General features: G+C 48.8%; 1 pseudogene; it reads left to right on the forward strand.

Moving 5' to 3' along the window:
* The first annotated feature begins 7,182 nt into the window (after positions 1 to 7,182).
* LOC138444688 (UL16-binding protein 3-like) lies at positions 7,183 to 11,674 on the forward strand (annotated as a pseudogene).
* The last annotated feature ends 1,458 nt before the right edge of the window (positions 11,675 to 13,132 follow it).

A 13,132-nucleotide genomic window follows, 5' to 3' on the forward strand; every position in this document is an offset into this window, starting at 1 on the left:
GTCCCCCTTTTCCCCACCAGAGCCCCAGATCCAGGACATTCACTGCTCAGAGTCTTCCTGGCTTCTGTCAGCAGCAGTGTCAGCAAAAGATGACCTGCGGTGTGAGCCACTGACATTCCTCCCTGCAGCTTTAGGAGAGTGACCAGCAAAAGGTAGCCTGGGCTGTGTCTATACCTCTGTCTCCTGGCACTGCCCAAAGTCTTCAGTCCGAGACTGAGGAAGCCCTGTTGAAAAACAAGAAAAATAACACATACCCAGGAAGTATTTCTTAAGTTTCAAATGTAATTACTCATTAAAAAAAAAAGTCATGACATTACAAAGCCAAATTCACTTTGAATAACTATCCTCCCTCCAAAAAAGCCCCTTTCTGGTGTGAGCAAGAAAAGCCCCTTTTGTTGGCTCTTTTGCTCATTCCTTGAACCACTTCCTTCTCTGATCTTTGAACTCACTTCCTCCCTCACTCACAGGGCACCAGCACCAGCACCCTCCGCTGCCCTCTCCTGCTCAGTTATCCCTTCTTTTCTCCTACGTCCACTTTCCATCCTAACCTCTCAAACTTTCTCTGTAATGATTACGATTCCCTACATGGTAGTCACTCAGTCGTGTCCGACTCTTTGCGACCCCATGGACTGTATAGCCTGCCAGGCTACTCTGTCCATGGGATTCTCCAGGCAAGAATACTGGAGTGGGTTGTCATTCCCTTCTGTTAATCAAACTAGCAGCGGCCGACCCCACCAGGTCTGTCATATCGGAGGAGGGTGTACAACAGGGTCCGATAGTCCTGTTGGAGCCGAGCTCCAGAACAGCCAGGAATTTATTATCGTTTGCTCACCCTCAAGTGGCGAAGTCCTCCTAAGGACCCGGAGAAGCAAGCTCATGGCAAAACATTGACGGATCTTCCCGAGTCAAGCAGCAGCAGCGGCCCCCTCCCGCCTTTCCCAGCTCCCTCCCCTGCGCTACCCGTCTGCAGCACGGCATCAGCCGCGCAGGTGACTCAACCCCACGGTCTCCGGGCTGGTGGCTTCGGGGTGGCGAGAGAAGACAGAACATTTGCGGGGGCCCGTCCTGGATTCGTACTCACCGCCCACTCCTTCTCCGCACCCGGCTCCTGCGATCGGCGGGGCGCGGCCCTCGCCTTCACGGTCCAGCCAAGGTCGCTTTCGCGCAGGTTGAGACAGTTCACAACGACAAGAGAAGTTCCGAAATTTCTCCCTGGGGTTTTCGGTTTGAATCGCTCTTTCGAATCTCAGCCCGACCCCCCGTGGCCCCGGCTCGGGGGAAGCTCGGCCGGCGCCTTCGGAGAGGCGTCGCTGGAGCGGGGACCCCGGGCCGAGGTGCTGCGCTCGGGGGACGTCGCCCCGGGAGGCCCGCCCGGCCGGTGAGTGAGTCTCTGTAAGGAAGTGCCCAGGGTTGGGGGGTGATGACCAGGCTCTTTCCGGTTGTCAGTCTGGGCGCCGCCGCGGTGACTTCGGGGACCCAGGGCCTGGGACGGGGGCAGGTCAAGGAGCCACGGGCGACTTCGCAGTCCTGCCCAGGCGAGTTTAAAGGCGCTCAGGCTCCGCCCCTCTCTTCTCTCAGCCTATCCTGTGTTTCCTGGCCACCTGACCAGCTGCCCCAAGTCAGTCCTTCATGGACGGCATTCCTTATAAGGGCAGCTCAGTTAGAACTGGACATGGAACAACCAGCAGACTGGTTCCAAATAGGAAAAGGAGTGCGTCAAGGCTGTATATTGTCACCCTGCTTATTTAACTCATATGCAGAGTACATCATGAGAAACGCTGGGCTGGAAGGAAGCCCAAGTTGGAATCAAGATTGCCGGGAGAAATATCAATAACCTCAGATTTGCAGATGACACCACCCTTATGGCAGAAACTGAAGAAGAACTAAAGAGCCTCTTGATGAAAGTGAAAGAGGAGAGTGAAAAAGTTGGCTTGACATTCAGAAAACTAAGATCTTGGCATCCGGTCCCGTAACTTCATGGTAAATAGATGGGGAAACAGTGGAAACAATGTCAGACTTTATTTTTCTGGGCTCCAAAATCACTGCAGATGGTGATTGCAGCCATGAAATTAAAAGACGCTTACTCCTTGGAAGGAAAGTTATGACCAACCTAGACAGCATATTAAAAAGCAGAGACATTACTTTGCGAACAGAGGTCAGTCAAGTCAAGGCTATGGTTTTTCCTGTGGTCCTGTATGGATGTCAGAGTTGGACTAGAAAGAAAGCTGAGTGCAGAAGAATTGATGCTTTTGAACTGTGGTGTTGGAGAAGAGTCTTGAAAGTCCCTTGAACAGCAAGGGAATCCAACCAGTCCATCCTAAAAGAGTTCAGTCCTGGGTATTCATTGGTAGGACTGATGTTGAAGCTGAAACTCCAATATTTTGGCCACCTGATGTGAAGAGCTGACTCCTTTGAAAAGACCCTGAAGCTGGGAAAGATTGAGGGCAGGAGGAGAAGGGGACGACAGAGGATGAGATGGTTGGATGGCATCACCGACTCAATAGACATAGTTTGGGTGGACTCTGGGAGTTGGTGATGGACAGGGAGGCCTGGCGTGCTGCGGTTCATGGGGTCGCAAAGAGTTGGACACAACTAAGTGACTAAACTGCACTGAAATAAATAGATGAGCTAAATAAAATACATGGCAGCAGGCTGTTTATTCTTCCGACTGTTCTGTCACTCCCACCGCCTTTCTAGGTGGTCTATGATCAAGTCTGGGACAAGTTAGAGGGTGCAGGGCACCACCCCACTTCTAGGGACAGTCCCTCTCTGCTCCTCCCCCACAGTGGTTCCACGTTCACCTTGAACCTCCAGGGTCCGAGGGACACGGTCTTCCCCAGCACCCCTCACTTCACACTGCCTCCCACACGGAATGTCTGTTGTGTATTGGTTTGATCTGATTTCAAATCCACTTGCTTTTGACTTAAATGAAGTTGTTCTACTTGTTTATGACTTAAATGAAATGTTCTAGTCCACTTGTTTATAACAAAAACAAAAAAGTTAGTTTTTCATGGTAAAGTTATTTTGAGACTAGAATGATGTAAGATGTGACAGAGTGTCCTTTCATCTTTTGTGGTTCCTAAGCACTTTTTAGATCATCTGCCATGGGTCCTCCCTGGGAGCTTGTCTGGAGACACACCCATTATGGAGTGAGTTCTTTATCTATTCCAGATGTCTGTCACTTACCAGATATATGTGTGCTCGTTCTTGTGTTCAGCCGCTCGGTTGTGTTTGCCTCTTTGCCACCCTATGGACTGTAGACTGTCAGGCTCCCCTATCCATGGGATTTGCCAGGCAAGAATACTGGAGTGAGTTGCTGTGTCCTCCTCCAGGGAATCTTCCTGATCCAGGATCAAACTTGTGTCTCCTGTGTTGGCAGGTGGATTCTTTACCAATGAGCCACCTGGAAGCCCTACCAGACACATGACTTGCAAATATCTTCTCTCATTTTTTCACTTTCTTCATGGTATCCTTTAAAAAGGAATTTTTTTTTAAATTTTGAAAAAGTTTTTTTTTTTTCTGTTGTCTTTTGTGGCTAGTATTGTATTTAAGAAGAGTTTTGTCAAATGCAAAGGCAAGATTCACTCATCTTTTCTTCTAAGACTTTCATAGTTTTATCTCTTCAATGTATGTCTATGATCCAATTTGAGTTAATTTTGTATATGGTGTAAGGGGGCAGGTCAACCTCACTCTTTTGCATGTAACTCTCCAGCTGCCCCAGCACCTTTTGCTGAAAACACTCTTCTTTGCACATGACTTGAAAATCAATTGACCATTGTCGACTTAAAAAATAGTCACAACCTAAAAGTTGAGAGCTGTGTTTTATTTGGTGGATATTTTTCAGACATAAATCCCAGAGGTAGCATCTCAAGTAGCCTTGAGAGAATTCTTCCAAGAAGGCAGCAAGGAGGCATACAGGAAACTTCTCAACAAAACCTAGTTCACATGCCTGCTCAGATTGCCTGTGGAATGAACTACCTGGTCAGAAAGAAGTCATCCACAAAGACCTGGCAGCTAGGAGCTCTATCATTGATGACAACTTCAAGTAAAGAGCAAAGCCAATCCCTCTCCAAGTCTTGATCCCCATGGTCTCCCACTGTCTGGGGAACAACAGAAACATGGGATCGATGGATGGCTTTTGAAAGTCTGTTTAAAAATGAGTTCTCCAGCCTTCCTTGGTGATCCAGTGGCTCAGACTCCACACTTCCAATGCAGGGGCCTGGGTTTGATCTCTGGTGGGGGAACTGGATCCTGCACGCCACAACTAAGAAGTCAGCATGCTGCTACTAAAAGAGCCCACGTGTTTATGACTCTGGCCAAACGCCCTAAGTGGACGTCTACCCGTTTGATGTGGCTGCATAACTGAAAGAGGGTTACCAAATAGCTCAGACTATCAACTGTCCTGATGAACTATTTGCTGTGATGGCTTGTGCTGGGCCTTCGATCCAGAGGAGAGGTGGAGTTCCAGAAGCTGGCCCAGTGTCTCACAGAGCTCCATGAAGCCCTGGGGGCCTGTGTCTGACTCTCCTCTCACAGTCCCCCAGCATCAGGAGGAAGGTGCCTGTAGAGGCCCATTTGGAGCCAGCCAGTCACATACATCACCCAGCACCACGGAAGCAGATTTGTCTTCCAGAACACCATGCCTTGGGAATGCTTCAGCATCTCAACTTTTGAAGACAGACTTAATGATGTGGAATACTTTCTCAATATCACTTTTATTAGCTTGAACTGAAAATGTGTAATTTTTTTACACATAGTTGCCTCTGAGGTATAGGTATATTCTTACAAAATAGTTTTTAAAGTTGTTTAAACACACATATTTGAACTAACAATCTTACTACCAACTGCTTTTTATTTTCTTAACTTCTACAAGGTGTAGTGGACTCACCTTTAAAGTTTTGCTTTCTTTCACTAGTCTTGGGAATGATTTGTCTTCAGCATGCAGTACTTGTTCTTAGGAAAATAAAAACGGTCAGGCAGCTATGGGTTAATGCCCCCGCTCCTTTATTACAGAGGAGCTATCTTGGTCCAAAGTGCCATACAGGAATCCACAGGTGTGAGCAGAGGATAGTGGCCTTATAACAACTCTAGCATCACATCTAGGCGAGCTGCTGGTGGGTCTTGTTTGTTCCCTGTGGCCCTGCTTATGCCAAAACACATAACCACTTCTATCCTATGACGGCTGGCATAGCTGAACTAATGACTAGGGGTTGATGAGCACACATCACGATGGGCAACCCCAGTCCATGACCAGAGGGCTCATCTCTGCCAGGCCCCAGGCCCACACCAGGAGCCACGTTTAGATGGTGTGATTTTCCCCACTGCGAGTGGCGTGGCCTAGCTTCAGGACACTTGGGGTCTGTGTTGTGAGCCTTCAAGTAGAAAATGGCACATAGCACCTTTCTGATGACAGATAGCTCTGATGGCCCTGGTTCTGCTGGGTCACCTGCCTAAGAAGCAGCTCCAGCCATGCTCATCGTTCACCAATTGTGACTGCTTTTGTGCTGGGACAACAGGTTGCACCAGAGACCTAGGGTCTGCGAGGCCTCAAATATTTCTTCGGTACCCTTACAGGAAACCTAAGGCCACAGTGGCATTAAACAGAGATAGGATAGGGACCACACCCCTGCAGCCCTCGAGAGGACTGTGTACACGGACGATTGGAGCATGGGGAGTTAGGGTCTGAAGTTTGAATCTGGAATTCACTAATACGGTAGCTTTCACCCCACAATAATTTACTAGCTACTCAGGTCTCCATGCCTGTCAGAAGTCCAGGGCATGTGAAATGACTGTTGTGTGGTCTGTGGACCCAGTGATAACCACTGCAAGCAGAACCTGGGACTGCTGTCCATTGATGGCCTGGTACTCTGAGCATCCCTTCAACACTTGGGGACCATGATGATGCTACGGTTCCTGTGCCAGATATTAGAAACACACTAGTGCAATGTGAATGTGAGAGTAGTTTCTGCTTCTGCAGGTTCACTTACCCCAGTAAATAACCATGTGGCTCTTTGGGAAAGAATGGAAGGACTTTTGCACTAGATGTGGTGATGAAAGGGCCCTCCTCTTTAGAACGTGGCTTCTAACTTTGGTGGCTGAGATCTGAGAAGTGACTCAGATCTGGAAAATGGGCCTGGATCAGGTGTTTGGTAGGGATGGCTGCCTTTGACTTCCTGATCATCCAGCCTTGTGTTCTGTCTCTCTTTATTTCTTTCAGTGGTCCAGTGAGTTGGTATCTAGGTTCCGGCCCATAGGTTTGCCTTTAGGATCGCCCTGTGCTTTGAGCCAGCATCATGTTCTCTGCAGTCAGGCCCTGACTGGCATTGAGACTCTCTAATCACTTTGACCCCTGCACCTACTTTTCTGCTGCCCTAGAGCACCCCCACCTGGAATCTGATTTTTCCACAGCTTCCATCCCTGTTCCTGATAGAAGCCCACAGGAACATAGTCTCCTCCCACCATCCCTGACCTTCTGCAAAAGTCATCCTTGAGCTATTGGAGATGCTTCTTATCCATGCTTTCCTCTCAGGCTCCATGGAGTCTATCAGGCTTTCCCATAGAGCTGGTGGGCTGCACACTCTCCTGCCCTTTCATACAGTGTCTGCCCTGGCAGATTCACTTCTCTGAGCCTTGGATTCCCTCCTCTACCACCTGCCTCGGAAGTTCTGAACTTTCTCTTTCATGCTGTGTAGGCCAGGCCTTTCTCTAGTCTTCCAAGACCCATTCTAGTTGAAGTTCACCATGTCTCCCCGGCCTTGCTAAAACCAGTGACCCATAATTATAAACTCTCCCTTCCCCATTTTGGGTTCTGTGCTCATCCTCCCCACCCCCAACCCCACTGGCTGTGATCTGCTTCCTCAGGAACAGCCCCCTCACCCTCTGCATCTCCCACAGAACACTCAGAGAGAAGCTGACAGTCCTCTGGGTTTAGGCCTTTCCTTCTGAACCAGCCTGGCCCATCCCTGGGAAACATATGTGTCTGTTAGTGCCACGTGGGGAGCTTGTGAGAAGAGTGGAAATGGGGCACATCCAGGGTTGTGGTGTTTCTCGCCTGACTGAGGCTTTGTCGTCTTCCTCAGCTGTACCTGGTGAGGGGGCTGGGGGTGGCAGGCAGAGCCATCCTGCTCTGTCAGCCAGCCCTGCAGCCCTACTCTGCTCTCACAGAACTGGGGGAGGAGGCCTATGGGTCTTCTTCTCCCAGCCTCACCCTCACTGCGCTTTGCCTTCACAGACGCTCACTCTCTTTCCTATAACTTCACCGTCGACCTTCGGCCCAGGCGTGGAAAGCTGTGGTGTTAGGTTCAAGGCCAGGTGGACGGAGAGGTTTCTCTCTCCTATGATTGTGGTCATGCTAAGATCATATTCACAAGTCTACTAGGAGAAGAAGTGAAAACCATAAAAGCCTGGGAAAGACAGGTCGAAACACTCAGAGACATCAGGGACTGGATCAAGGACCAACTACATGACTTTGCACTGAGGAAACGCATAGCCAGAGGTGAGTTAGAAAGTCCAAGTACAGGAGGGCCGGATTAGGGGCTCAGCTACATTCACTGTTTATAAGTAAAAACTATAATTGGATATTGGTCCTTCCCTATAGCCTGTTCCGGCACCACTAATTGGGGTCTAGTCCCAGCGGATTTAGGGTAATTTGAAGCAGGGACGGAGTTGGCGATTGATTTAGAGACAGATAAGAAAAGAATGTTGTAGATAAGAAAATAAGAGGAGAGAAAGAGGCTGATATTTCTTGGTTTACATAGAAAGCCAATAAAACTTCAAGACAAGAAGTTTGCCCTGTTCACGGAGGCCACAGGTGTCCTCCCGGTCTCCTGAGGGAGTGAAGAAGCAGAACGTCTTTCCGTTTAGGTCTTAGAAACCCAGGCAGATAAGTGAACGCAGGGAGCCTCTATGTTCTAAGGGATCAGCCTGAAAAAGAGTGAGAGGGAGAGAGAGAGAATGATTGACACGGGGAGACCAAGCTGTTTTGGTGAGCAAGACCTCATAACTTTATTTTTAAAAAGGACTTTTATATCTTTTTCAGAAATGATGTTGTGTACATTTATCTTTTGGCCTTGGAGACCTGTGAAACATTTTAAGACCCTCTTGATAAAGGCTGTTCAACCAGAAAACTTATTTTCCCTTGAAGTGTTTTTTCTTTATATGTCTAATCTATGTCAGCCTCAGAAAGTATCACACAAAGTTACATTTTTCATGGAGCAAAAGTGCAGTAAGTTACAACAAAGAAAAAACCAATTAGCTCAAAAGTCTGATGTGGTTAGTTTCAAGGCTACGTGTTTTTTTTTTTTTAACATTGTAAGTATGTTAACAAATATACTCCCAGATGTACAGTGGGTAAGAGTTATGGGAACTTAGCAACAAGTATTGGCTCAACAGTGAAATCTTATACCAGCGCTACTCTAATAACTTTTTAACTCTTTGAAAGGCTCTATGTTTTAGGCTTTCCATGCCTCTCACAGTTGGGAGGGTGTAAACAATCACATGTGTAGTTATAAAAGTCTGGGTAAGGCAAGTTAGAGAGCCATCAGAGGGGTTTGAGCCAAAACAGTCCTTTCATATGCAGGAGACTGTTAGCTGGAGCTCTAAGTTAACTCTTTCCAGAGAAAGATGGTGGGGGGACAGCCCCCTGTTAATGTCAGAAGAGTTGGTGAGAGCATAATGCAGTAAGGCAGGCAGACTGTGGTTTTGGGGGTAGATGTTCGAGGAAGCCCAGGGGGTTTTCCTCGAGGCCTGATCTCGCCTTTGCGTTTTGTCAGGCCCCTTTCCTCATGACCTTTGCCATGTGTGGAATTCCCCACGCTGGCTCCCAGCACCAGTGGAAGGAGTGGCCTTTGGGGATAGCACAGGGCCACATTAGCTGGGCCAAGAGAAGTGGACCCAGGTGGGGCAAAGAACCTGTCAAGCCCAGAGGCTGAGCTCTTTCTTTCCCACGGTGGGAGCAGACCCTCTCACACTGCAGGCCAGGATGACATGTTGCTGTGAGGATGACAGACACATCAGTGGATCCTGGCAGTTTGGTTTGAATGGACAAATGAGCCTCCACTTTGATTCAGAGAATGGCCACTGGAGAGTGGATCACCCTGGAGGCAGATGGATGAAGGAGAAGTGGGAGAGTGACAGGGCAGTGACCGACTTCCTGAAGAAGGTCTCCATGGGAGACTTTCGGGCTTGGCTTCAGGCTTTTATGGTGCACTGGGAGGAAATGTTGAAGACCACGGGTAAGTGAGAAGGGAGGAGAAAGTGATCGTCCTCTCATGGTGACATGGACCCACTCCCGTGTGTGTGTGTGTGTGTGTGTGTGTGTGTGTGTGTTAGAATGTGATCCGTCAGAGGTGAGTTGTTCCTGGGAGAGCAATGGCCCGGGGACGCTCTGTCATCCTCCCTCCTCTTCCACCTCCTGATGTCTCTCCTCACAGCACAGGCGTTTGGAAGACTGAACATGGATTTTTGCTAATTCCAAACCTGTAGACATCTTTTTGATTTCTGGGGTTTATTTCTCACTGTACCCTCTTTCCAGAATCTTCTTTCAAATGTCACCAGTCCTTCTTCTGGAAGTCTGTCAATACCACCTCTGCTGTAGCTCCTGAGGACTGCATCCACATGTCACCATCTCTGATGTCATAGCGGGATTGAGTGCCTGGGTTGGAAACCTTGCTCCCCCATTAGCTGTCAGAGCCCTGTGAGGAGTGGGCTCCTCCCTTCCCCCTGTCTCGCCTGAGGATCTATCTCAGGGGCCTCCATGTGATGGGTGTAAACTGTCTGCATAATAGGGGTACCTGAGTCAGGAGAGCGAGGAGGCATCTGCCGAGCTTGGGGTCTGGACAAGGGCTTCACTCTTACTCTCCTTGCAGCATCACCGACCACGGTCCCGCCTACAGTGCAGCCCACGGCCCCAGCCATCAGTCTCATCACCAGGATCGCCCCTGGGGTTCTTGCCATTTTTGTCATAATGGGCATCGTAGCCTGGATCCTTTACAAGAAGAGGTACTGAGGGCAGAATTCAGAGGGAAGGCAAGGGCATAGGGCCTAGTGTGGGGTCAGGGAGTGGAATCCCACAGGCTGAGTCACAACTGTTGCTGCTCCAAGAGCACAGGCCTAGCCTATCCCCTTCCCACAGTCTCTACTGTGGGGCTCCTGCTTGCCTGCTTGCCCCGCCACTTCATATGAGAAGAGGCCTTTGGAGTAGGGTCTGCAAACGCCCTCTGACACGTTCCTCCTGGATTTGGGAATCCCATGAAACCCCTGCCCTTCACTGAACCTCCTCATCCTAGAAATGAGCCAGGTGAGTAAGACCTCATATAACCTGACAGCAAGAACTCAGACAAGCTCAGGCCTCAGTTCTGATAGTTCCTCACTGTCAGATGACAATGGGAAGTGGGGGGTGGCTGGGTGCAGGAAGGCTGGGGGCCTGTTGAAGTTGCACAGACTGCTGGCTGGCAGGGCCTAGGGTAGGTGGTGTGAGAATAGCAGGCACTCAGGGCGAGGGCAGGACTCATGGGGGCTGAGAACAGCATGGGGGCTCCACACGATGTGTCAGAGGGAAGGGGACCCACTCAGGGGCCAAGATGAGAGGGGCCAGGCTCTCATCCCAGGAGGAAGGGGTGGGAAGGCCTTTGCAGACCCAACTCCAAAGGCCTCTTCCTCACAGGAAGTGGCATGGGTCAAGCAGGCAAGGTAGGAGCCCCACAGCAGAGACTGTGGGAAGGGGTGAGGCCAGGCCTGTGCTCCTGGAGCAGCAACAGTTGTTGTTCAGCCTGTGGTGCATGTCACCAGCCTTCTGGGGACCCAGAGCCCCATCACTGAGCAGCCCTGCCTTGAACAGAGGTGCCCGGGGATTGTGGGCCTGAGCTGGGATGGAGGTGCCCAGCTGGGGGGACCAGGAAGAGATGGGGGCAGGGACTCTGGTCCTGAGATCTGTGTGTGCTGCTGGCTCAGAGGCTGGATGGGCACAAAGGAAGGAGGTTTGCCTGCAGCCCCCCAAGGCTGTCAGGAAGCAAGGCCCCTCCTCCGGGGACCTGCTCCCTGGTCCTTTAGGCCCCATTTGGGGAGGATCTGGACCTGAGTAAAGGGAGCAGATTCCTCACTGGCTCCAGTCCTGAACCTGAGCAAGGGGTGTCAGGGCCTGGGGTGACTCTGTGATGCAGGAAGGAAGGAGGAGGTGACAAGAAGCTGCTGGGCCTGGGGTGGGGGTGGGGGTGGAGGACATAGGAGCCCCTCAGTGAGGGCGGGGCTGAGGCAGTTAGGGAGGGGCAGTCCCAGGAAAGTGGCAGGAGTTCCTCAGCCTCCTGGACCAACACCTGTTTTTTTTTTGTAGGAGGTGGTGCTCCCAGGAAGCCCCTGACAGGTGCTCTGTCGGCCTCAGGATTCAGTCTTTGTTTGGCTGCTTTTCTTCTCCTGTGTTCACTTTAGTTCCAGGAGAGCAGACCTTAGGAATCCCAAGTCTGTCTACCAGTTATAATGACACGGTGGCTGCACCATCTCGAGTCTCTTGTCCCATCTGATGAGCATCTTCCTCAACATCTTTAATTTTTTCAAACCTAATTTCTCTTGGTGCTGAGTGATGGAATCCCTGAACTGAAACTTTCAGTACTGGAACTAGAACACTTTCTAACACCATACATAACAATAAACTCAAAATGGATTAAAGATCTAAATGTAAGACCAGAAACTATAAAACTCCTAGAGGAGAACATAGGCAAAACACTCTCCGACATAAATCACAGCAGATACTGTGATCCACCTCCCAGAATACTGGAAATAAAAGAAAAAATAAACAAATGGGATCTAATTAAAATTAAAAGCTTCTGCACAACAAAGGAAACTATAAGCAAGGTGAAAAGACAGCCTTCGGAATGGGAGAAAATAATAGCAAATGAACCAACTGACAAAAAACTAATCTCAAAAATATACAAGCAACTTATGTAGCTCAATTCCAGAAAAATAAATGACCCAATCAAAAAATGGGCCAAAGAACTAAATAGACATTTCTCCAAAGAAGACATACAGATGGCTAACAAACACATGAAAAGATGCTCAACATCACTCATTATCAGAGAAATGCAAATCAAGACCACAATGAGGTACCATTTCACACCAGGCCAAATGGCTGCAATCCAAAAGTCTACAAGCAATAAATGCTGGAGAGGGTGTGGAGAAAAGGGAACCCTCTTACACTGTTGGTGGGAATGCAAACTAGTACAGCCACTATGGAGAACAGTGTGGAGATTCCTTAAAAAACTGGAAATAGAACTGCCTTATGACCCAGCAACCCCACTGCTGGGCATACATACTGAGGAAACCAGAATTGAAAGAGACACATGTACCCCAATGTTCATCGCAGCACTGTTTATAATAGCCAGGACATGGAAGCAACCTAGATGTCCATCAGCAGACGAATGGATAAGAAAGCTGTGGTACATATACACAATGGAGTATTACTCAGCCATTAAAAAGAATACATTTGAATCAGTTCTAATGAGGTGGATGAAACTAGAGCCTATTATAGAGAGTGAAGTAAGCCAGAAAGAAAAACACCAATACAGTATACTAATGCATCTATACGGAATTTAGAAAGATGTTAATGATAACCCTGTATGCAAGACAGCAAAGAGACACAGATGTATAGAACAGACTTTTTGGACTCTATGGAAGAGGGAGAGGGTGTGATGATTTGGGAGAATGGCATTGAAACGTGTACTATCATGTAAGAAACGAATCGCCAGTCTAGGTTCAATACAGAATACAGGATGCTTGGGGCTGGTGCACTGGGATGACCCAGAGAGATGATATGGGGAGGGAGATGGGAGGGGGGTTCAGGATGGGGAACTCATGTACACCCGTGGTGGATTCATGTCAATGTATGGCAAAACCATTACAGTATTGTAAAGTAAAATAAAGTAAAAAAAAAAAAAAAAAAAAAACCACTGGAGTGGGTTGCCCTTCCTTCTCCAACGCATGAAAGTGAAAAGTGAAAGTGAAGTCACTCAGTTGTGTCTGACTCCTAGCGACCCCATGGACTGCAGCCTACCAGGCTCCTCCCTTTTACTGATCCTTAAATTAATATTGCAAAAAGAGTTAAGTACTTCGTGCCTGTTTTCTAATCCAGGAGAAACGTCAT

The sequence above is a fragment of the Ovis canadensis genome, chromosome 8, assembly GCF_042477335.2.
Source record: "Ovis canadensis isolate MfBH-ARS-UI-01 breed Bighorn chromosome 8, ARS-UI_OviCan_v2, whole genome shotgun sequence".
Taxonomy (NCBI): Eukaryota; Metazoa; Chordata; class Mammalia; order Artiodactyla; family Bovidae; genus Ovis; species Ovis canadensis.